The sequence below is a fragment of the Python bivittatus genome, unplaced genomic scaffold (genome assembly GCF_059951505.1).
Source record: "Python bivittatus isolate LINGU-HERP-01145 unplaced genomic scaffold, Pbiv_v1 ctg000810_np1212, whole genome shotgun sequence".
NCBI lineage: Eukaryota > Metazoa > Chordata > Lepidosauria > Squamata > Pythonidae > Python > Python bivittatus.
In genome coordinates this window covers 4,785,931-4,811,261 of record NW_028277111.1, presented here as the reverse complement: position 1 = coordinate 4,811,261, position 25,331 = coordinate 4,785,931, and the positions used below count along the sequence as shown (strand labels likewise).

At 43.2% G+C, this 25,331-nt stretch overlaps 1 long non-coding RNA gene across 2 annotated transcripts; it reads left to right on the top strand.

The window, feature by feature from the left end:
- The first annotated feature begins 604 nt into the window (after window positions 1–604).
- Window positions 605–19,722, top strand: LOC148213955 (uncharacterized). 2 transcript variants are annotated; one of them, XR_015793659.1, is made up of 4 exons: window positions 605–690; window positions 2,602–2,776; window positions 3,380–5,062; window positions 19,441–19,722. It is a non-coding gene; the product is annotated as an uncharacterized LOC148213955 (long non-coding RNA). The 2 variants fall into 2 exon arrangements; XR_015793658.1 differs by lacking the exon at window positions 19,441–19,722 and having other exon boundaries at window positions 3,380–9,549.
- The last annotated feature ends 5,609 nt before the right edge of the window (window positions 19,723–25,331 follow it).

Here is a 25,331-nt window from a genome sequence, read left to right as displayed (position 1 = left end):
TAAAGACTTTCGCCAAGTCCCTATATTGCCAGGGGATTTCCTCCCCTCCCCCCGCGTGGGGCTTCCCCCCTTGGCGCTGCTCCTTCAGGGCTGCTGCCCCCAGCTCCCCTCGTGGGTTGGGCTCCGCCTGCACAGTCCCACGCCCGCCATCCAGAAAGTCCAGAGTCTTCTCCCGCCAGCTGATGCGGGGGTCCCACCGTTCCAGCCAGGACATTCCCAGAATGAGGGGGTAACTAGCCAGCGGCGCGACCAGGCACTTTAAAGCCTTCCGGTGCGTTCCGACTCTTAACTCAAAAGCCTCTGTGTAGTAGCGGACCTCACCTCCCCCCACCGCTGTTCCATCCACTTGCCTGAAGATTATGGGCGTCTTCAGCCGGTGCACTTTCAAATTTAAACCAGTGATGAGCACGGGGCTGATCAAACTCCAGGAGCAACCTGAATCAAGCAATGCTGTGAGCCGGGCCCAATGAGTCGATCGCGGAGCACGGATCACTACCTCATACATCATGGGACTCACCTGGATGTCCTCGATCGATTTGCTCGGGATCGGCTGGTCGCGCCTTGGGCTCTCCTCCCTTCCGCCGGAGCTCTCCCGTCCGTCCTCGCTGTCTGAGAGGTAGGCCATTCTCAGCGTCTCTTCTTCGCCTCTCGCCGCTGTGCTTTTCCGTGGGGCTTTCATCGCTCTTGCAGGTTTCTCGGCTTTTTTCCCTTTCTCCGCGGGTTGTAGCCTGGGGTTCTGGGGGCAGGCCGCCACGAAGTGCCTATTCTCGCCGTACATGAAGCAGGCTTTCCCCGTGGCCTGCGGCCTTGCTGAGGGGGTTAACTCCTTCCTTGCCGCTTTCCTCCCCGTTTGCCGTGCTGCGCTAGGGGGCCGCCATCTCGCCTCCGCGCCGTGCGGTTTGACTCTGGCCAGTTGCGCCTCCAACACGGAGACGTGGGTGATCCATCCCACCAAGGTCTCCGGGCACCCTCGCACCACGGCCCTCTCGAAGAGCCATGGGTCCAGCCCCTCCTGGAACAGCCGCACGAGGAACGCTTCTGGCCAGTCGGGCAGCTTCGCCACCAAGCGCTTGAACTCCAGCGCGTACTCTGTCACCAAGCGCGGCCCCTGCTTCAGCTCCCGGATTGCCTCCGCTGCATGCGAGAGGGCACATTGGTCCTCGAACCAGTCCCGTAGGGCGGTGATGAAGCGGTCGAAGTCCCCCAGTTCTGGGGCCTCTGCTTCATTCAAGTCGTTCACCCACTCAGCTGCCACGCCCACCAGGAAGCGGGACACATACAGCACTCTCCAGGCATCGCGCCCGCACGTGCCCATGCAGATTCTCACCTGGTTCAGGAAAGCGGGCAGTTGGGCAGGGTCTCCGTCGTACTTCTCTACCAGCCCCCATCTTCGCAACAGGTCCCTTTCCGCCTGTTGAGGTCGTTGGGCGGCTTGCTCCTGGTCCGCTCCCCCGCCGCGTCCTGCGGGGGTTTGGACCGGGGCCCGATGAGGGGGAAGGGTCGGTGGTTCCAGCGGAGCCATTGGGGAGGGCTGGTCGATCGGCGCTGGCCCCTGTAGGGGGTTGGGCGGTTGCACGGAAGGTTGCGCCAGAATCCTCAGCTTGTCCAATTCCTTCCTCAGTGCGCGCACTTCGTCTTCCAGCTCCCTCACCCGTTGTCCCTCGCCCCATGGCCCTCACCCCATGGCGTTGTCACTTTGGTCGCAGTCCCCATGGCCTTCGACCATTGAGGGCAGGCTGGTGAACCCTCCAGCGTCTTCCCAGATGCTCCAGTCTCTCGGTGAGTCCCAGCGGTGGGCCAGTCGCCTCGTTGGGGTCTTCGGTCTGGCACCCACTAGAGCTTCAGTGAGGGGGATTGTTCCTCCTCTTCTGCTGGTGCCTCTGGTGAACTTTTCTGCAGTTCCTCAGAGGCCATGCTAGGTGGCTGGAAATTCCTCGTAGAGTTTCCTCTCAGGTGAAATCCAGTATCAGGGAGTTTTAGCAAAATGTCAAGTCCACGATGTCCAACTCTCAGTTCTGAAGCATTCTCACACAACCAGGCTTGGTTCAGATAAATACTTCTTTATTAAGAGGTACATGTAGCTTGTAAACAGAACATTGCTAAAACTAACGCCTTGGGTAAACCTCCCTCTATTTATCCCCCCTCCCCTTATTGCCTGGCGTCTGACTCCTCTTCACCTGTTGTTGACCTCTCTCCTTCCTCCCGGAGCTTCTTCCTGGTTCTCTGGGCCCCAGCTGCCTGGCCAGCAATCAAGCCAATCTAAATTGCCCATATATGGTTAAGCTGCTTCCCAACTCCCTTTACAACCATTAACAGCCACCCCCCCTCCTTATTTACAAGTGGCAGAAACAAATCAATCCAACTCCCAACGAATGCAATACAATGGAAAACAACAACAGTTGGGTGATGCAGGTTCTCACAGGTTCCTTCCCTAAGAACCCCTTCACATATAATCTTTCCCGAGTTCCCTTGGCATCAAGAAAGCCACCAAACATCAGACTTGGACAACTTCTAATCCTCTTTGTAATTGCTTGTGAGGAGCAAGTGGCTATGCCAGATAGGCAAGGAATGATTCTCCTTTTTCTGCTTCTGCTTCCCCAGATAAGCTGCGAGATGCTAAAGGCAAAATGCCCCTTAAGTTCACCACAAGTGAATTAAACTGGAGGAATCATTTCAGACCAAGTGATTACCTTATCGGTGGGGTCATCACAGCAAGGAAAGCTCTATCTCCACTTTACAGCTTCAGTGTGACTCCCTCCAACCAACGTTTTCTCTGGTCAGTTATTATCTCACCAGAATAGATTGCATTTCTCTGTTTGGGGATGGAGTTGCTAGCTTATTTGCAGATAATTTTCTTTATCCCTAATTTACTTTGGTTTCTTCCAATTATCTGGTCCCTCCTAAATTGCTGTGGGAGGAGGGGAAGGCTTTGAGGATGCACCAACACCAAATGGATGACCTTCTTTTGTAAGTAAAAAGGAGATCAGTGGTCTGGGACTTACAGGTGGAAGCAGAAAAGCTATATATGAGGTTGAAACCATCTGGAACGTGGACCCATGGCCAAAATGGCTCTTCCTTGTTTTTTCAACCCCCAAAACTCTATTGATAACTTCCCCTGATATCGCTTCCTAATTCCTGGGATCTGAAGCATGGCCTTCTCACACATTTTCTAACTTGGAAAATAAGGAAGGTGTTCAGATTAATTTTTCAGAGACAGGCATAAGAAGGCTTGTGAGAGAAATAAGGGTCACCAAGGTGGGAGAGGAGAGGAATTGACAAATGATAACATTTGGGAGGGTGTCACTAAGATAAAAAACAGTTTCTTCTATAAAAGGCTGCAGGGGTTTTGTTGATGATGTCGTTCTTCTTACCATTCTAGTTTCACCCCTTCCTGCAAGCTCCCCAGTTTTGCAACAATTCCATGAATGGGGTATATCTGGACAAGAATGGAGAGCTGGCAGCTGATTTGGATATTGTCAACTAGTTGTGGTTTTCCTGTTAGGATTTTCTCATGGGAAAGGATGCAGCTCGTTATCTTCACAGAAAATGTTATGACTAGAGAGAGATCGTATGACTTGTGTGTTAGCATGTATACTGCTATTTACTGCCACCTATTGGCGTGTGAATGCTAGTTACCCAGTGGGGGGGTATGGAGTGGCAATATAACTGGAGCATTGTATGCCCAGCCTCGCAGTTCTTTTAGCGTTAGCCACCATGTAGTTATGTAGTTTTATGGGTTATGTAGTTGTAACTAATAGTAGTGTACCTCTTCTCTGAGAGTTTTTGGCTAGAGACTTTGTGTTTATAGATAAATCTTGGATGCTGAATTTATGAGAAGAAGTGTTTTTTCCTATATTTTGTATACAACTTGTATTTTATGAAGTTTTGCATTTTTGTCAATAAACAACCAGATAGTATATATTTTCTGTCTGAGTTTCTTTGGAGAACAAGATATGGACATTGCAGTTTGCAAACCTATCATGCTGGTGTGTATTTCTTCCTTGGGCAAAAGTTTTTCTGGGAGCATTGCTGTACTCTTCTCAACAGGTTATGGGCCCAGGACCCAGAACCAGAGCCCAGAACCAGGATCCAGGCTTGAGGTCCCAGAGGTCCCAGAGTGTCCAGGCATGAGGTTCCAGGACTGCTGTTCCAGGACTGTGCCCCGGACGGAGGCCAGGAGTGATGCAAGCCAGGACTGAGATTCCTGAGTGAAGGGTGATTTATGGATTTATTACCCTGCCTGTGAACATTTCGTTTGAAGTTTCGATTTTTTCCCTGTGTTTGGAGTGCCTGTTTTAAGTGAAACATGGCGACTGCTGCGGTAAGCCTTCCGTTTGAAAGATTGAATCCAAAGAATTACCAGACATGGAGTATAAAGATGAAATCATTCTTTATGAAAGAGGGGCTCTGGCGTTTTGTAAACAACCCCCCTCCAGCCATACCCACGGTTGCTGAGCAAGTCTTGCTGGACCGGGTGTATGGTAATTTGATTTTGGGACTTGAGTCTTCAGAACTAGTGCATGTTTGTGATTTGGAAACTGCTAATGGATGCTGGGTGGCTTTGCGTAACATCTATGCAAGACAGACTTCGGCTGCCATCGTAAGTTTGTCAAAGCAGTTGTATAACCTTAAATTGGAGCAAGGAGCTAATGTAATTGAGCACCTGCATAAGATGAAGACTTTGTTTGCTGAGCTGGCAGATCGTAATATGCAACTTCCAGAGCAACAAAAGGCATGTATAATTCTTTCGAGCCTGGATGATTCATTTGATATGCTTGTAGAAGCTGTCCAAGCCCTACCACCTGCCGATCTGACCGTTGACTATCTGACCAACAGATTACAAGAAATTCAATGCTCGAGAGATTTACAGATAACATCAAAGAAGAAACTTGATAATGTAAAGCAGCCCCCTTCTACTGGCACAGAGACTGCGTGCATGGTGAGGAAATGCTTTTGTTGTCAGTCTACCAAACATCTTCTAAAAGACTGTCCTATGAAAAATCAGCCTACTGAGAGTTTCAGAAGGTTCAACCGTCGTGGGAAAGCACCTATCAAACAAAAAGTGAGTACTAGACTGGTGTCTGCTTTGATTTCTAACAGAGACAAACATTGTGCTGATAAGTGGTTGCTGGACTCTGCTTGCAGTGAAATCATTGTGAACAATGAACAGTTATTACTGACTAAATGCAAGCCTAAAATTCAACAAGTTAACTTGGCTGATGGTTCTGTAGCTAAAGTGACCCTGCAAGATAAAGTGTTCATTCCTTGTTTGGGGGAAGTGATTTCTGATTTACTCTGTGTTCCTACACTTGATTTTTCCCTTCTCAGTGTCCCTGTATTAACTAGCATTGGGTATACTGTTACGTTCCAAGGTTCTGAATGGTATGTTATCAAAGAGGGGGCTGAGTGTGCTAGAGGGAAATTGGTTAATCATTTGTATGAAATGCTTCCTAAACAAGATGTGTTAATTGGAAGTTGTGCTGGCAATGTGCCTTTACATGATGATTGCATTCATTATTATCAAAGAGTGCTTGGTCAGCCTGGATGGAAATGTTTGTCACAAATGGCAAAACTGTATCCAGATTTGAGATTCAAGAAGTGTGCAAAGTTTCTTGATTGTACTGTGTGTAAGCAATCTAAGATAAAATCTGCACCTGTTGCTAAGAAAAGTAGCAGAATTTCCAAAAGGCCGTTTGCCCTTGTGCATGCTGATTTAGCTGGTCGGTTTACTCCAAGTGAAGGTGGAGCAAGATTTATGTTTGTTTTAGTGGATGATAAAACACATTTCACGTTTTGTTATTTGCTTAAACAGAAATCTGAAGCTTTCTCTCGTTTCAAAGAGTTTGTGGCTTTTGTTGAGAGAAAACATGGGCATAAAGTGGGTAGTTTACAGACAGATAGAGGGGGCGAGTTTATGAGCAATGAGTTCCAAAACTGGCTACGTTAAAAAGGCATTTTTCACAGATTAACAAATTTCTGCATGTCTGCAGAAAACGGAATCACTGAACGCAAGGTGGGCGTTCTGAAAGTGTTAAAGGATAGTTTACTGCAAGATGCTCAAGTACCATCCCACTTTTGGGGTGAAGCAATGTTAACAGCAGTGTTTCTCACTAATAGACACTGGAATTCAGCTGTGAATGAAGTTCCTTATTTTTTGCTGTATGGTAAATATCCATGCTTAAAGCATTTGCGTACGTTTGGAACTTTTGCTTATATACAAATTCCTTAGTCTCAAAGAAGAAAAAACCAACCAAAAACACAGCGTTTGAGATTTGTTGTTTATTCATCTGAATCTAAAGCTTATCGGTTTTCTTTGGGCTGTGGCCAAGTGGTTATCTCTAGAAATGTTAGATTTGAGGAGCCTTCCAAATGGCAAAGGCTGCATGCAAATTCAGAGGTTTTTTTGCAGTCACACACAGAGTTAGCTAGAGAGCAAACAGCACCTGTTGCACCCCCCCTCTCCGCAGATTAAACAAGAAGCAGCGGAGGAGTTGCTGAAGCTGAGCAATTAGAGCAGGCAAAGGAGAAAACCGAGGAACAAGAAAAAAGTGTTTTTGAAATTCCTCGTAGGTCAACCCGTACAACAAAAGGGGTTCCGCCTGAAAAATTCATTGTTCAACAAGTCAGGGTGTGTCATATTACCTGTGAGCCACAGAATTTTAAAGAAATTTTAAGCTTGCCTTTTGATGAGCAAGAGAAATGGAATGTTGCTATGGATACTGAGTTCGATGCATTAGTAAAACAGAACATTTTTGAGCTTGTTGATTTACCTGCATCAGAAAAAGCCATAGGTTCCAGATGGGTGTTTAGAAAGAAGCTTTTACCTGATGATACTGTTCAGTATAAAGCTAGACTGGTGGCACAAGGTTATTCACAAGAGCAGTTTGTGAATTATAATCTTACATATGCACCTACAGTTAGGCCTGAGTCATTGCGTGTAATGTTGGCCTTAGCTGCACAAAGAAACATGGTTGTTCATCATTTTGATGTGGATACAGCTTATTTGAATGCTGAGCTTCCTGAAACTGTGTATATGAAACAAGCTCCAGGTTACACATGTGATGATTCCCAGAAAGTTTACAGATTGCGTAAAGCACTGTATGGGTTAAAACAAGCTGGGAGATGTTGGCATCAATGTTTAGATAAAGCTTTGTTGGAAATTGGTTTCAAGAAATCATTAGCTGATCCATGTGTATATACCAGAGGAACTGGGGAAGATTATACAGTACTTCTCACTTAAGTTGATGATTTTTGTCTTGCCACTGGTTCTTTAAACTTGATAAAAGAATTTGCCAAGCAAGTGGAGAAATATTTTAAATTGAAGGATCTAGGTATGTTAAGATACTACCTTGGGATTGAAGTGCATAGAGCTGAAAATGGAGAAATCTATCTAAGTCAAAAGAAAAAGATAGAACAGTTGTTAGCACAAATGGGAATGTCAGATGCAAAACCTGTAAAAACCCCAATAACTTGTGATTTTTTAAAACATGAGATATGTGAAAAGTTGTGTGAAAAATCTGAAGTGTACCATTCTGTGATAGGTTCAATCCTTCACCTAGCACAATGGACACGTCCTGATTTATCCTATGCTGTTGGGGTTTTGAGCCGTAAAGTGGCCAAACCAACTGAACATGACTGGCAAGAATTAAAAAGAGTAATGAGATATTTAAAAGGTACAATAGACCTTTGTCTCAAAATGTCAACTAGTGAGCGTGAAAAGCCTGTAATTTTTGTTGACAGTTCATTTGCAGAAGAAGGTGACAGGAAGTCCATAACTGGGTTTGTTTGTAAATTTGGTGAATCCACAATTGCGTGGAAAGCAAAGAAACAAACTTCCATTGCCTTGTCCACAGCAGAAGCTGAATTCGCAGCTTTGTCAGAAACAGTTTGTGAGTTAAGATGGTTTCATCAATTATTCACTGATTTGGAAATAAAGGTGTCATTGCCTTATACAGTGCATGAAGATTCCCAGGCCTGTATAGGGTTAGCTAAAACAGAAAACCTAAGAGCTCGTACAAAGTATGTTGATGTAAAGTACAAAAATGTAAGACAAGCTATGTTAGAAAATTTCATTGATCTTGTGTATTGTGTATCTGAATCAAATCTTGCAGATGTATTTACCAAACCATTGCCTATTGTATAATATGAAACAATGTTAACTAGACTTGGATTTGAACAAATGTAATTGTTTCTGTATTGTTGTAACCATTTGCCTGTACTACCCTGTAACGTGTAATGTTGTTTCGAAAACGAGCTGAGAGGGGTGTTAGGATTTTCTCACGGGAAAGGATGCAGCTCGTTATCTTCACAGAAAATGTTATGACTAGAGAGAGATCGTATGACTTGTGTGTTAGCACGTATACTATTTACTGCCACCTAGTGGCGTGTGTATGCTAGTTACCAAGTGGGGGGGTATGGAGTGGCAATATAACTGGAGCGTTGTATGCCCAGCCTCGTAGTTGTTTTAGCGTTAGCCACCATGTAGTTATGTAGTTTTATGGGTTATGTAGTTATAACTAATAACCAAGTAGTGTACCTCTTCTCTGAGAGTTTTTGGCTAGAGACTTTGTGTTTGTAGATAAGTCTTGGATGCTGAATTTATGAGAAGACATGTTTTTTCCTATATTTTGTATACAACTTGTATTTTATGAAGTTTTGCATTTTTGTCAATAAACAACCGGATAGTATATATTTTCTGTCTGAGTTTTTTGGAGAACAAGATATGGACATTGCAGTTTGCAAACCTATCATGCTGGTGTGTATTTTTTCCTTGGGCAAAAGTTTTTCTGGGAGCATTGCTGTACTCTGCTCAACATTCCCAACATGTCTCTTGTCAAAGTGAAATTTGGGAGTTTTGCAAGACAGAGATCATAGAAAACCAAGTTTGTCATTGACCAGGATGCCACTATCTGGCCCAAATGATTTAACAGGTAAGGAAACAGATTTCATTCATCGCACTTCTAATTTTTGTTGCCTCCTTTCTAATGAGGATAATACATTCTCTGTGGAGCTTCTTGCAGACACTCTTTGAAAGTTTCAGAATATTCTCAGAGAATCTCTCCTACACTGTGTGCCTTCATGTTCCATGCTTGAACCAACTCAGGGCCTTTTATTTGGATTCCCAGTTCAAATACTGCCATTTCTTCTTTATTTTTATAACATGTTCCATCTGTCAGATTCAGCCGGCGCGACACGACTAGGGACTTGCCCAGCCATGCTTGGTCAGTTTCACCGCCCGAGCACCGGCAAAGGAGAAGGGGAAGTGAGAAACCGTGAACTGATTAATGGGCCAGCTGAGGCCGCTTTACTAAACCACAAGCGGATACTTTGTGTCAACACCAATTTGCCTTGAGCGCTGCAGACAAAGGAGTGAGCAGCGGCTCAGGGCAAAGCAATCAGCTCGTGATTGAGAACCCCCGGCTTTGCGCGCAACAGAAAGACCCAATGAAGACAACGACCATGCCATCGGGGTAAAGCAATCAAGAAACAAAAGAACTGGACTGAATCTGCCATTTCGGTGAAGGGGGGGATTACTGCGGGTAATTTGTAACCAAGCAACGGAGCTAAGCGCGGGAACGGGGGGGGGGGGACTATAAATTGTGCTGTAAGATGTGCCAAGCTAATCCTGGCTTTGTCTGTAATTACATATGTTACGCTTGAGTAAACTTCCTTGCTGAACACACGTGTCGCGAGAGTTTCTGAGTCAAACAGGGTAAACCTTACACCATCATTGCCACACTTTACACATTGACCAGAGAATGACCAGTCCTAAGATGAATACACCCTCAAACTTATAAGCAGCAGTAGAAAAAGCATAAAGCCCTTTATGGCTTAGAGCCTGGATATCTGCAGGACCACCCACTCCGACCAGTACCAGGCCAAACAATTAGATCAAACAGAGAGAAATTGTTACTGCTCCCACATTTTAGGCAGGTCCAGGATATTGAAGTGAGAAGGTGCTGGTTTTTTTTTTTTTTAAATCAGGCTATTTCCCTCCTTCTTGACACTGTGGCAGCTTTGAAAGACAGAGTGGACCTGGAGAACCTTCTACTGATGTTATCAATTTCTATTTCTACTGTTTCTAATTTTAAGTTTGGGTGGTTGTTCTTTTACTGTTTCTATGGTATTATACCATGGATGTTTTATTTGATTACATAAGCTACTGAGAGTCTTTGGATTGCAGCAGGATAGAAATGAGGAAAAACAAATAAATAAATAATTCTGCAAAAATTAAGGCAGAAGATTCAAGCAAGACATAGCTTATTTCCTTGTTTATGTACAGATTCTGGATCACTGCAATCATGTGAATTCATCGCTTGACCAAAAAATAAAACACTTGTACAATGAACAATTCCTAAGATTTTATCGTAGTCAGCTAAAGAAGACCTCTGGAGGAGCTTTGTTTTAACCTTAATCCACAAACTCAGGGCTAGGTAAGCTATTCCACAGCATGGGAGCAATAACAGGGAAGCATCTCCTCCTTGTCTCAGCCACTTTGATCTCATTGTAAGGGAAGACTTGTTACAGGTTTTAATTTAAATCAAGTATGACTCATTGCTAAACACACTATTAGAGCCTTTCAAATTTTCCCTTCCCTTCCCTTCCCTTCCCTTCCCTTCCCTTCCCTTCCCTTCCCTTCCCTTCCCTTCCCTTCCCTTCCCTTCCCTTCCCTTCAAGTCAGTCCTAAACTGTATTCCTTTACAATCCCCCTTTTTGCATGTAGAGTCTGCCTCCCTCCAGATGTGTGGACAGTTGTCAGTCTGGATTTTTCAAGTTGGGTCAGGAAGGGGAGCCCATCTACTGCTACGACTGTGTTTCTGTGCAGAGGGGACCTTCTGTCAGGAAGGTGGGTGACTCCAAAGTGAAGCAGCCCTTCAATAAGAAGGTGAATATTTCCCCGGACATTTTGTATGAAGATTGTATTGCTGTTTTTTATCTTGAGCTGTTCATGAAATAATTAATGATGAACTGGGGAAAACATAGGCCCTCATTAGCCTGAGTTCCTCACCAGTGATTGAAATCAGAAAGATGCCCTTAGTGTTTTATAGAAATTGTCACAGTCCCCAAGATTTTATCTTCCTTTGGCTTTTCTGTTTCTTTTATCTAAGTTCTTACTCTGGAGGCATTATTGCTGGTGCCATGAAAATAGACTAGATTAGTGGCTGAAGATGACAGGTGCTATTTTTTACTTTCCAGATGCAGATTATTGTACCAAGTGTCCAGCAGATCAGCACCCAAATAAGATAAGATACATGTCTCCCTAAGGAAGACTCCCTAAGGCAAGATAAATGTCTCCCTAAGGAAATAACCTTCCTGGCCCACAGTGATAATTTGGGAATAATTTTGGTTCCCTTGCACTCTTCTTGTCATTATCCACTACCTTCATGTTAGCAATCTTTATTAAACACAGAGAAACTCCCATCATGAAAGCCAACAACCACGACCTCTCTTACATCCTACTCGTCTCCCTCCTGCTTTCCTACTTGACTGCCTTCTTGTTCACTGGCCAACCAAGGAGAGCCACGTACCTTCTCCAACAAACAGCCTTCAGCAGGGAGACTAAACTATCAGCTCAGCCATATAACCTTTAGAAGCCCAAGGAATGCTGAGAGGCTGGGAGAAGATCCTGGCAGGTGAACCCAGATCCTAGGAATCAGGGACATTTTAATAAACCCCCAAACAGAAACTTTCAAAAATAAACCCAGCTGATGAAATACTGCCTCTTTGTTCTTTCAAAAACCCCTTGATTTTATAGCCCTAGGCTCATTACCCCCACCATAACCCCTTCCCTCTTTAGGCCTGTCTTAGTCTCCTGAGCTATAATGGCTTGTAATCTGCAAGCAGAAGAGTGTACTAACATAACAAAGGAATTTTCATCATGTCTTCTGACTGCTAGTTGGTGCTCGTTGATGTGCTCTGCTAGTCTTCTGCCTGTCTGTCCTACATAGTGTTTGTTACAGTCCTTACACTGTATGTTGTAGATGACTCCTGCTTTTTCTTCTTGGGCTACTGGGTCTTTTGGTTTACTTAGGGTATTTTGGAGAGATTTTGGTGGTTTATGTGCTACAGAGATTATTCAAGCGAGCACAAATGCATTGCAGCAACCCAGAACAGCAGAAAAAGGAAAAAGACCACCTATACAACATCTTCCAACAAAATGGATATCCACGTAATTTTATCAAAAAGTGCCTGACCACTCAACCTACTACAACACAGCCTACACAAGCTATGAAAAGGATCACACTGCCATACATCAGAAACATCTCAGAAACCACCAACAGACTATTACAACCATATGGCATCCCCACCCTCACCAGCACTGGCAAGGCAGGCCACAGCACATAAATAGAGAGCAAACTCCATCCCATTTTAGCACTGAAGATGTTACCTAGCCGGGTAATGAAATGTTTGCAAGGAAAGAACCAAGCTCAAAGACCCCGAGGACTCCATACCAGGAAGCATTGATGGGGGAGTCCTTTCAGCCAAGGGACCAAGTTATCATCTGGCATTCCCTAATCCCAGGGTCAAGAGCCAGCTCAGGTCAGGGGTCAGGAAGCTCACAAGAATCCAAAACCTTCCAAATAATATCCTTTTATGGAATACTAATGCCAGAATTCCAACAATTGCTGAATTTCAAGACCAAACCCAATTTCAAGAATCAACTTTCAACCCCTTCTGCACCTCCTTCTCCTGCCATTCACATCAAATGGTCTTGTTTCTCCCCCTCTTTTAGGAAGGAGGGCCTGTTCCATCTGGTAATGGCTAGATCTGGTATCAGAGTGTTCTCCTCTCACTATCTGAAAAGTAACTCTCGAAATAGTTGAGATCCTTCTGTGTCCCAAACATTGATTTAATGATTCCAACAGAAGTTGTGGTTAAAAGCTAAGTTAAAGGCTAAATCTGTCCCTTCAGAAAACATCTGAGATGAGAGAGCCACATCTGGTCAGCTTGGAAAACATGTTTTCTCTGGCTCCATCTCCTCCAAAGACCAATTCAGAGTTTTCTTCTCTTTGTTGTTTAGTCATTAAGTCGTGTCCGACTCTTCGTGACCCCATGAACCATATTGCGCCAGGCCTTCCTGTCCTTCACTGCCTCCCTGAGTTTGCTCAGTTTCATGCTCATTGCTTCAGTGATGCTATCTAACCATCTCATCCTCTGCCGTCCTCTTCTCCTTTTGCCTTCAATCTTTCCCAGCATCAGGGTCTTCTCCAAAGAGATCTCTCTTCGCATTAGGTGACCAAAATATCTGAGCTTGAGCTTCATTATTGATCCTTCCAATGAGCAATCAGGGTTGATTTCCTTTAAGATTGACTGGTTTGACCTCCTAGCAGTCCAGGGGACTCTCAAGAGTCTTCTCCAGCACCACAGTTCAAAGGCATCAATTCTTCGGCGCTCGGCCTTTTTTATGGTCCAGCTCTCACAGCCATACATTACTACTGGAAAAACCATAGCTTTGACTATGCGGATCTTTGTCGGCAAGGTGACGTCTCTGCTTTTTAATATGCTATCTAGAGCTTCCCATAGCTTACCTCCCAAGGAGAAAGCGTCTTTTAATTTCAAGTCTGCAGTCTCCGTCTGCGGTGATCTTGGAGCCCAAATAAATGAAGTCTGTTACTGCTTCCATTTCTACCCCTTCTATTTGCCAGGAATTGATGGGTCCAGATGCCATGATCTTAGTTTTTTTAATGTTGAGTTTCAAGCCAGCTTTTGCCTCTCCTCTTTCACCCTCATCAAGAGGCTCTTTAGTTCTTCTTCACTTTCTGCCATTAGGGTGGTATCGTCCATATCTGAGGTTGTTGATGATTCTCCCTGCAATCTTAATTCCGGCTTGTGATTCTTCCAGCCTGGCATTTCTCATGATGTACTCTGCATATAGGTTAAATAAGCAGGGTGACAGTATACAGCCTTGTCGTACACCTTTCCCTATTTTGAACCAATCGGTTGTTCCATGACCGGTTCTAACTGTTGCTTCTTGGCCCGCATACAGATTTCTCAGGAGACAGGTAAGGTGGTCTGCTATTCCCATCTCTTTAAGAATTTGCCACAGTTTGTTGTGATCCACACAATCAAAGGCTTTGCATAGTCAATGAAGCAGAAGTAGATATTTTTCTGGAACTCTCGTGCTTTCTCCATGATCCAGCGAATGTTGGCGATTTGATCTCTAGTTCCTCTGCCTCTTGAAACCCAGCTTGTACATCCGGTAGTTCTCGGTTCATGTATTGCTGAAGCCTAGCTTGTAGGATTTTGAGCATAACCTTGCTAGCATGTGAAATGAGTGCAATTGTGCGATAGTTTGAGCATTCTTTGGCGTTGCCCTTCTTTGGAATTGGAACGTAAACTGACCTTTTCCAATCCCGTGGCCACTGTTGCGTTTTCCAAACTTGCTGGCATATTGAGTGCAGCACTTTAACACCATCATCTTTTTAGTATTTTAAATAACTCAGCTGGAATACTGTCATCTCCACTAGCTTTGTTGTTAGCAATGCTTCCTAAGGCCCACTTGACTTCACTCTCTAGGATGTCTGGCTCAAGGTCAGTGATCACACCAGCGTGGACATCAGGGACATTAAGATCTTTCTTGTAGAGTTCTTCTGTGTATTCTTGCCACCTCTTCTTAATCTCTTCTGCTTCTGTTAGGTCCCTGCCTTTTTTGTCCTTTATCATGCCCATCTTTGCACTAAAGGTTCCTTTCATATCTCCAATTTTCTTGTAGAGATCTCTAGTCTTCCCCATTCTATTGTTTTCCTCAATTTCTTTGCATTGTTCATTTAAGAAGGCCTTCTTATCTCTCCTGGCTATTCTCTGGAAATCTGCATTCAGTTGCTTATATCTTTCCCTTTCACCCTTGCTTTTCGCATTCCTTCTTTCCACAGCTATTTGTAAAGCCTCATCAGACAGCCATTTTGCTTTCTTGCATTTCTTTTTCTTTGGGATGGTTTTAGTTGCTGCCTCCTGTACAATGTTACGGACCTCCGTCCATAGTTCTTCAGGCACTCTGTCTACCAAATCTAATCCTCTAAATCTATTCATCACCTTCACTGTGTACTCACAAGGAATATGATCTAAGTCATACCTGAGTGGTCTAGTGGTTTTCCCTACATTCTTCAATTTAAGCCTAAATTTTGCAGTAAGAAGCTCATGATCTGAGCCACAGTCAGCTCCTGGTCTTGTTTTTGCTGTCTGTATAGAAACTTCTCCATCTTTGGCTGCAAAGTATATAATCAATCTGGTTTCGGCATTGACCATCTGGTGATGTCCATGTGTAGAGTCGTCTCTTGTGTTGTTGGAAAGAGTGTTTGCTATGACTAGCTTGTTCTCTTGACAGAACTCTATTAGCCTTTGCCCTGCTTCATTTTGTACTCCAAGGCCAAATTTGCCTGTTATTCCGATTACTCCTTGACTTCCTACTTTAGCATTCAATCCCCTATGATGAAAAGGACATCTTTTTGGTGCTAGTTCTAGAAGGTGTTGTAGGTCTTCATAGAAGCGGTCAACGTCAGCTTCTTCAGCATCAGTGGTTGGGGCATAGACTTGGATGACTGTGATATTGAATGGTTTGCCTTGGATACGCACTGAGATCATTCTGTCGTTTTTGAGGTTGTACCCCATTACTGCCTTTCCCACTCTCTTATTCACTATGAGTGCAACTCCATTTCTTCTAAGGGTTTCTTGCCCACAGTAGTAGATATAATGGTCACCCGAATTAAATTCACCCATTCCCGTCCATTTCAGTTCGCTGATTCCCAAGATGTCGACGTTCAATCTTGTCATCTCATGTTTGACCACATCCAGCTTGCCTTGGTTCATAGATCTTACATTCCAGGTACCTATACAATATTGTTCTTTACAGCATCGGACCTTCTTTTCGCTTCCAGATACATCCACAGCTGAACGTCCTTTCGGCTTTGGCCCAGCCACTTCACTCTTTCTGGAGCTACTTGGAAATGCCCTCCGCTCTTCCCCAGTAGCATATTGGACACCTTCCGACCTGAGGGGCTCATCTTCCGGCGTCATATCTTTTAGCCTTTTAACATTGTCCATGGGGTTTTCTTGGCAAGGATACTGGAGTGGGTTGCCATTTCCTTCTCCAGTGGACCACATTTTGTCAGAACTCTCTGTCATGACCTGTCCGTCTTGGGTGGCCCTGCACGGTATAGCTCATGGCTTCACTGAGTTACGCAAGCCCCTTCGCCACGACAAGGCAGTGATCCATGAAGGGGTTTCTTCTCTTTGTAATTTACAAATGAGGATGCTTTCCTTTTTCTTCTTAACAAATCTTCAGGGATTTTCCCTCAAAGTTGCCTCTGAAACAAACAGCGGAGCAAAGAGGGACACAGGATGACGTCTTGCCCTGAACCTGAAAGGACAGCAGTATAAAAGTCTCCTGGACCCCTGAGAATTGCAGCTGAAGACCAGGCCACTTGAGGAGGATTATTTCTCTAAGTTCCTTTCAGACATTCTCTAAGATCCATTCAGACATAAAGCTTTTCCTGGGTTCTCTTTGCATCAGGACAGCCCCCAAACTCTCACATTCAGGCTGCTTCTAATCCTTCTGCTGACTGCTTGTGAGGAGCAAGTGGCTGTGCCAGCTATGTGAGGAATGGTTCTCTTCTTTCTGCTTCTCCTTCCCCAGATATCCTATGAGATGCTGAAGGCAAAATGCCCCTTGACTTCACAACGAGGTCAGTTAGAGTGGGTAAATCACTTCAGGCCCGGCAATTATGTCTTTGGGGGAGTCATCACTGTCAAGAAAGGTTGAAATCCACTTTACACTTTCAACGAGATTCCCTCTAGCCAACCTTTCCGCTGGTGAGTCATTATTTGGAGATGGAGTTGCTGCTAGTTCATTGGCTGCAAATTATCTCTAATTTCTTTTACTCCCTTCCTGTTATCTTGTCCCTCCTAAATTTCTGTTGGAAGTGAGGAAAGGTTTGGAGATGTATCAAGACTGAGGCATAACCAGATGCCTGACCTGCTCTTTCAGCTGGAGAAACCCCTTTTGATCTAAAGAGGAAATCAACCTTGCCTGGCCTTCAGATGCATAGCAAGAATCATGTCTGCTGTGGAAAATATCTGACAAGGGGCTCTGTGGCCCAAAAGCTTCTTCCTTGCCTTTTCAGCTGCTAAAGCTCTATGTTTTCTTCAAGTAGCTCCATAAAGAGTTTGTGTATTTTGAAGTTTGACCTTCTCTGAAGTTTCCTAACTTTGAGAAGAAGGCAGATGTTTCCTTTGGTTTCTTCACAACAAAGCACAGCCACTGAGGCTTGCAGGAGAAATGAAGTGGAGGGAAATTGGCAAGTGGTTACAGTGAGAAGGGAGGTTGAGGCCGAGACTCTCACTTTCCCAGGAAAATTGGGTTGCTGAGAGAGTTTCTCTCCTGATATTAAAAACTGGGCTTGACAAGAGAGAGAACTCAGAGCCATTATTCCTGGTAAGTGACACAACGGACAAAATGCAGGATTATCTTCTTACTCCCCAAAGCCCCTCGGTCAAATTTCTCCCCTTGTCCCTGCAGCTGGCTGGGCAGAAGAGCCTTCAAGGCCAGGCAGGGCAGAGAAGGACCAGCTGCATCTGCACTTCCCACTTAACGTCTGATTTTTGGGGCCAATCAGCAGAAAGAGGGAGGAGAGGGAAACTATGGACCCTGGGGATCCTGGCAAGGAGGTAACAACCCTGAGGCCAACTTGCTTTCAGTCTCTCGCAGCTCATACTGGCTGGTTGCTTGAAACTTTTAACAATAGAAGTAAGTTACACATAACAACACAGACCACGAATGAATCTGTGAGGTCATGGACTTTTGTCCTTCAGTAATGACTTAGAGCTGGAAATGAGCAGTGAGCTGACCACTCTATTAATCATCTCAAATTATTCAGGATGGTAAAATCAAGACAAAACAGATCCAGATCTCAGATGTGAGCAATAAAAGGAGAAAATGTGTTGGTTCATGTTGGAATAAACATGAAGGTCTTAAAATGCTGGACAATATTACTATGAAGGGGAAAATAATGTTATACGGTTCTGGTGGAGATAATATTAAAAATAACAGCCTGCAGTGAAAGAACTAAAGATCAGCAGAAATAGCTTGAAATTTTCTTTCATGAGGAGGCCTACAAGATTGCTTTAATCATTTACTTCTGCATTTTTTAAAATAAAGATTTTTAGTATACATCAATTTCAATTTACGTTATCTAAATAGCTTAGATAAAAAGTATAGATCTTATTAAAGTAAATTTAATACACCAATGACAGCAATGATTAGAGAATGAGTTGTGAAACAATATGAAAAATTTCAGTAATTTCAGTCTCATGAATTCAAGATCTCTCCTGCTTTACCAACTCCTCTAAGGATTTCATGCTGTTCTTCTAAAGCAGAAATTAGATGGGCTTTTCAGTAAGAAGCATGAAGTATCCTTGCAGTTCTGACCATACAGAAACCTCATTTGGTGCACTTTGTAGAAATGTAAGGTTTGTTATATTTCTGTGATGGAATGGAATTATGAAGGCCAAACTCAGGGAGGAAAACATGCTCTTTCGTCTCCTGAGGGGCGAGGAAGAGATAAGAGGATGAGGCTGGCACCTCCCTGAGGAATTCACACTGTTGTGACTGACTGACTTTGGAAACTGAGGTTTGAGTCTGGGAAGATTGATGTCAGGCCTAGCCCAAGGAACTCCAGGAGACCATGTAGATTCAGTTCAGCAATGTTTATTAGCTACAACCTCTAGCAAGAATCTTCCCAGACTGAAACCTCAGTTCCCAAAGTCAGTCAGTCACAACAGTGTGAATTCCTCAGGGAGGTGCCAGCCTCATCCTCTTATCTCTTCCTCGCCTCTCAGGAGACAAAAGAGCATGTTTTCCTCCCTGAGTTTGACCTTCATAATTCCATTCCATCACAATTTCATAGAAAAAGGGAAGAATGGAAAGTCTCATTCTGTTGTAAATCATTTTCCAAACCTGTTGAGCTTTACAATGGCCACCAAATATGGAAGAATTATACAACCTGATTGTTACCTACCCAACAATTTTTAGAAAATGATCTATCATTTGTAGCAATAACAGGTAATATCTATAAAACATACCACTATTTTCTAAGTACAATATTCACTGTAAATTTAATTTTTCTTTTCCATTAAAATGATTATTCTTGCATGTCCACTGTTTTGTCTAAATTCTGCATCCATGTACTCGTAAGATATATTTACTTGTTCAATTTCTGTATCATTTATTTCTTACCTTAGGAGTTGAATGCAATTTTTTACACTCACTTACCTTCCAATTTCGTTAGACATCAGAATCTGTCCCTGCATCCTTAATGCCTATCCCATCATATTTCTCTTCCTGAATTAAGATTGCTACTTCTCCTTATTGATGTCAAAGAAGCAAGAAGCTAATGGGGTATTGCACTTGAAGTTGGGATAATGGTACATCTTCTGTTTTTTCAGGTATAAAATCGTGCATGTCTGGTACCTCCTGTCCTTCTTGATTGCCATCCGTGAGATCAACCAGAATCCCCTGATCTTACCCAACATCACTCTGGGCTACAACGTCCATGACAATAATTTCAATGCAGAGATGAATGTTGAAGCCTTGCTGGATCTGCTTTCTGCTGGGGAGGCAAATGTTCCAAACTACAAATGTGGAAGACAGAAAAAATTGCTGGCTGTTATTGAAGGGACCGATTCTGATCTTGCCCAACATATTGCAACCATGCTGAGCATCTACAAAATCCCACAGGTTAGCAGGGAAAGTTATGGGCTGTAGTCAATTTCTGCCCTGGAATTTCCAAGAATATTCCAAAAACATTCCAAAAATGTTTAAAGTTGGAGTAGAATGCTATCAGTAATTTTATAGAGGTTTCCCCTCTAATGGCAGAAACCTCTCTTTCTTTGTTATCTCTTTTCAAATAAAATTCAAAATACTAGAACAATGCAAAAAAGATCATTGGCAAAATGAAAGAATATATTAAAAGCACCCATCTCTTTTTTTGAACTGCCTTCCGTTCAGTGAGAAAGGCTACCATCTGCTCCAGCTGTTGATGAGCACTGCAGTCCTATGAAATTTCTGCAATCAAATACGTTATATAAGGGTACTTATTTATCTAAAAGTAAGATAATTAAAATACATACAAGAAGGGATAAATTCCTGGACAAATCTTGGCTGAGCTTTTGTGGAAAAGAGGGGAGGAGAAAACAGAATGAGGATTTCTGTATCTTTCCTTCTAAGCATCTTGGTCCTGGTTGAGGCTTGGATGGGAGACCATCAGGCTGTAGGATACTGTTAGCTCTTTGAGGTAGTCCAGACACGAAGCACCAACTATGAGTACTAACACGGCCTTTAATGTAAGGTTACAGTAACAGAATCTTGCAAGTCTGAAAGTACATCTCTCCCCCCTCAGCTTTACAGCCCAAGAAACTAGGGAGGGTCCCTTCTGAGACATTTGCCATGCGTCCGTTCCTTCTGTAGGCTACGCTACCTCTTATCTGCCCATTATCTGTGGTCTGTGTTTCCTCCTCCACCTGCTCCTGGCTTTCAAGGACATTCTCACAGATCATTATAGATAAAATGGGAAGTACAGAAAAAATCCCACAGCAAAGCATTGGAAACCCACTTCCTTACAGTTGACAAGAAAGCTGTAGATGTCTGTCCATGAAGTCACCAGACACTGATCTCAGTGATGCCTTTCCTACCAAGATAGAGAAGGGCAGTGCTACCAGTCTGCATTTCTGGCTAATGTAGTCAATATTTGAGATCCTTTCCTTCAGAAATGTCTACCAAAGGCTGATTGACATGATGGCAAACTCTTTGGCTTTCTTGTGTTGCCCCGAGGAACTGAGCAAGTCCCCATTTTGAGTTGTGTTTGTTGGTGCTACCATTATATAAGAATTTAGAATTACTTACAATTTGGAATGAATAATATATGAATTGGATTTCACAGATCATTACCAATTCCTTCCATCTTCTCCAGATTTCTTATGCTTTTGTTTCTGATGATCTGAATGATAAAACCCAGTTCCCCTTTTTCTACCGGATGCTCCCAAAAGAAGGAATCCAATACGCAGGGATGGTCCAGTATTTCAAATGGATCTCAGTGGCTCTTGTTGCTCCACAAACAGATAATGGAGAAACGTTCTTGAAAACTTCAAAAACTTTACTCACCCAAAATGGCATTTGTGCTGTTTTCTCACAAAGCATATCAGGATTTAATATGAATATTTTTAAATTGAACTCTGGTTTATACCAGAAATGGAAACAAGTCAATGTATTTATTTACTACGCAGAGCCCACTTTGCATATTATTTATTTCTATGGAATGGCATTCATTGACTATATGTTGCAGCTCTTGCTAAAACCTACTGTTGGAAAAATCTGGATTGTAACAGCCATGGGGGATCTCACTTTTACTTTGCAGTATCAAAATTTCCGACACGTTCACAGCATTTTCACCTTCTCCATTCAAACAAAAAAATGGATAAAACATGACGCTGTTAAACTCTTTCTCCCTTCAATCTTTGAGTTTGGCAACAAAGCTTTTCCTTGTTCATTTCAAAAGCATCCCTTCTCAGTTAAAGGCTGGCTGAGATGCAAAGAGAATGAAGAAATGGAAAGTCTAAGAGAGGAGGAGGTTGAAGCCACCCTTTCTCTCGACAGCCACCACATTTACAACTCTGCCTGGGCTGTGGCACGAGCCCTGAATGCTGCCTATGTCTCCAGATCCAAGAGGAGGATGTTGAAGGAAGGTGGAAAGACCTTGGAACTGGAAGGGCTACAACCTTGGCAGATATTTCCTTTTCCATCATAGAATCTCAGCTGAACACAACCATTACCTTTAAAATTACTTATAGAGGAGAAATTTAGCATATGGAGAGCGGAAACCAGATTGTTCTCAAGAGATAGTCCCAAACACAGTCCATCAAAAAGAGATTATAAAGCGATTCTCCCTAGCCTACCTTAATAGTCATACTTGTACAGAAGCCAAGGAGGGGGAAAAACACTAGGATAATGAAGGGCAATTGGAAATTTTTATTATCTGGATCTTGCTACATCTGGAATCTCATGGTGGGATCCCTCTGTCTATGGAGAACTGCATTTCCCCTGTTCCTTCTCTGCAGGAAGCTACCGTCCTTCCATCCAGGTGGGGGGGTCTTCTCACAGAATTAATCTGGCTGCCTCTCTTGGAGCCTTCCATCCTCCTAAGCAGTCATTGTCAATTAGGCAGCTTTGTAAATTGAATAAGCACATAACCAAGTTTCTAATTGGGCAGTGACCCCTCCCTCCCTCTCTTATTCTCCTCCCATCCTCTCTACCAAAATGGGTGGCGCTGGGACCCTATCCAAAGTATCTCAATTCTTGGTGTTCTACAATCTGTTCTTTCCACTGCTTATTTCCTTAACTTTTTAACTCATAGTATGTTGAGTTATTTAGATACAGACTGGGATTGGTACAGCAAAGAATATTTGGGATGAGGAGCAAAATGTGTCACACAGATTGGCCATAACAGGGTTTCCGATGGAGGAACTTATGCCTCTGTGTTCACAGTGCAGCCAGCTCAGCAAAAAAAAACAGCAGCTGCAACTGAAGAAAGGGTGAAGTTCAAGCTGCTTATTAAAGTGAGAATAATATGGTCAGGGTCTTCTCATCCATCTCAAACTGGCCTGAAGATGCCAAAAGATTCAACACACAACATCTAATCAACTCATCTTTATTGTAACTTCAGAACTGAACCCATTCCCAGCAGACATCTCCAGGTTCAGTTCCAGGGACTTCACCTCCCACCTCTTCCATGGAAAACCAACTTTACGCTTCCTCCATTCTCTCTTAAGGGGCACTTGATTATGGGCATTCCCTGTATTCCTGCTCTGCAAAACTCTGCCTACTAATGTATCAAGCACAATTCCAGTGCTTTTTCACAAAAGAGAGAGATATGTACGTGTTGATGTGCTTGGTGATAGATGCAGCAAAGTATCTTTTACTGGCATGCACAACTACAGTGATCACTGGGCTCCTTGCCAAAGGAATGCTGAAGAGCCCCAAAGCCCACAGGTTACAGGTTATATACCTTCCAAAGTGATACATAGGAGTTACCAAAGCTGTATAACCTTTACAGCAGGACTGCAGAATCTGAGAACAACATGGAATAACCCAGCTGTGGGCTGACCAATTGCCCCTACTTTCTGTTTTTCTAAGGTGGCTCCAAGCCACCCCTTCTGCTGATACTAGCATCTTCTAAAATAGTGACCTTTACTGTGCCCATATATTGACTCCCTTCACACCAAGGAAAAGAGAAAAACCCAGATGCCTCCCTTCGCTTCAGGGTCATCAGGCAATTTCAGTTTGCCTGCTCTATCTGTTAGGCCCTTTAGAATAATCTACAATAGAGTACAATATTATTTGGCCCCCACAAAGTGTATGTACAGGTATAGGTAGAGGAATACATATAATATACATAAGTTTGGTCTAGACTTCAGTATTCAGTTTAGACATAAATATATAAAATTGATAATTATCCACCTAAGGGCATCAACATCTACATCTTCTAATAAATAGAAAAAAGTATTCATGAATAACACTGGGCCCTTCAGACATGAAGAAACTTGGTAGCCATTTCAAAACAGAGCCAGCAACGAATCAGGACTGAGTAGGTGACAAGGCTGGGATGTTACATAGGATTATAGCTGGTTGGTAGGTGGATGGGAGACCACTAGATAACTATGTTAGCAAAACTGGCAGGTTGAAAAAACACTTCAGAAGAAAACAGTGGCAAACTATTTCCATCTGCTTACCAAAAATAGCATCAGAAATTGAGCTTCATTTTAACGTCTTCACTCTTCTAATGAGTCAGAAGATCCAAACTTGAGAAAGGTACAACTGATATCAAGAATGCTGGTTCTTTTTTAAAAGGCTGCAGAGTTTCCTTCTTCACGTGGATGTTCTTACCATTCCAGTTTCATCCTTTCCTGCGAAATCCCCCGTTCTACAACAGTTCCATGGATGGGGTGTATCTGGACAAGAACGGAGAGCTGGCAGCTGACTTTGACATTGTGAAGTGGTCTTGGCTCCCCAACACATCTCTTGTCAGAGTGAAATTTGGAAGTTTTGCAAGACAGAGATCCCAGGAAGCCAAGTTTGTCATTGACCAGGATAATGTTATATCCCAAACATTTAACAAGGTGGGGAAATTCATGAAGTTGAGTCCTGTTTCGCCTCTTCAGGTTCATCATAGTTTAACATGTTCCCTGGGGAACTTCATGAAGCATTTCAAGAGTTCATGAGAGTGGCAGAGAAACTCTCCTAAACTGTGTGCCTTATATGTTTCCCTGCTTCCCTCAATCCAGGTACTCTGATTTGGATTCATAGTTCAAACAATGCCATTTCTTTTTATTTTTATAACACAGGTAGTCCTCCTTTAGTGACCACAATTGGGACTGGCAATTCCATCGCTAAGCTAAGCAGTCACTAAGTGGGAAATCTCATGACCACAATTGTGCTTTCTGGCTCAAAAGTGACAAGTCTATTCCGTTTCGCCCCTTTGGCTTTTGTTTGCCTCCTAAACATTCCCCCACCCTTTTGAATGACAAAAAACAAGTGATTTCTGTAGGCAATCTCTCTAGTCTGTGTGGGGGGGGGACCATGCAATTTCTTTAGGCAACATCTCCTTTGCCTGATCTGTTCCCCCCACTTGCAATGTGGAGAGATTGGAGAGGAAGGGATCACAAGAGCGTAAGCAGGCACACAATGGGAAATACACCAGGCTGTTTGCATAGTATGTTCATGGCTGCTGGTGCCAGCACATTGCTTTTGATGTGTATTTAATGGAAGCAGCTGTTCATCCTGGAATCTCCCTCTGTGAGATCAAAGGAACTGAGTCTAGGAGGAGATTATTCTTTTTCACCTCCAGGCTGTGGAATAGTTTGCAGTAAGAGATTAAGTTTGCCTTGACTCTGTGGCCTTTGAGAGAAATGGTAAAATGGATCTCTTCCAGAGTCCCTTATAAGAGCCAGCATAGGAACTCTGGAATTGATTATTGTATTGTGCATTTCATTTTTCTAAAATCACAAGTTACATTATTACGGCAGTCCAAAATCAAATAAATAAACAGAGAAATAAACAATTAAATAATCTATGTCTTCCCCTGACTTTTCTGCCTCAATTTTTGCACATTTTGTATCATTCATTATCAGTTTTAGTCTGCAGGTATCTTAGGACTGGTAGCTCCCTACACCAATTGTGTAAAATATGGCAACAACAGGTAGACTACAGAAGTCCTCACTTACCAACCTAGTCTACTATTTCCTTCCTTTGATGTCAACCTTAATCTATAGTCCTTTATGTTCCC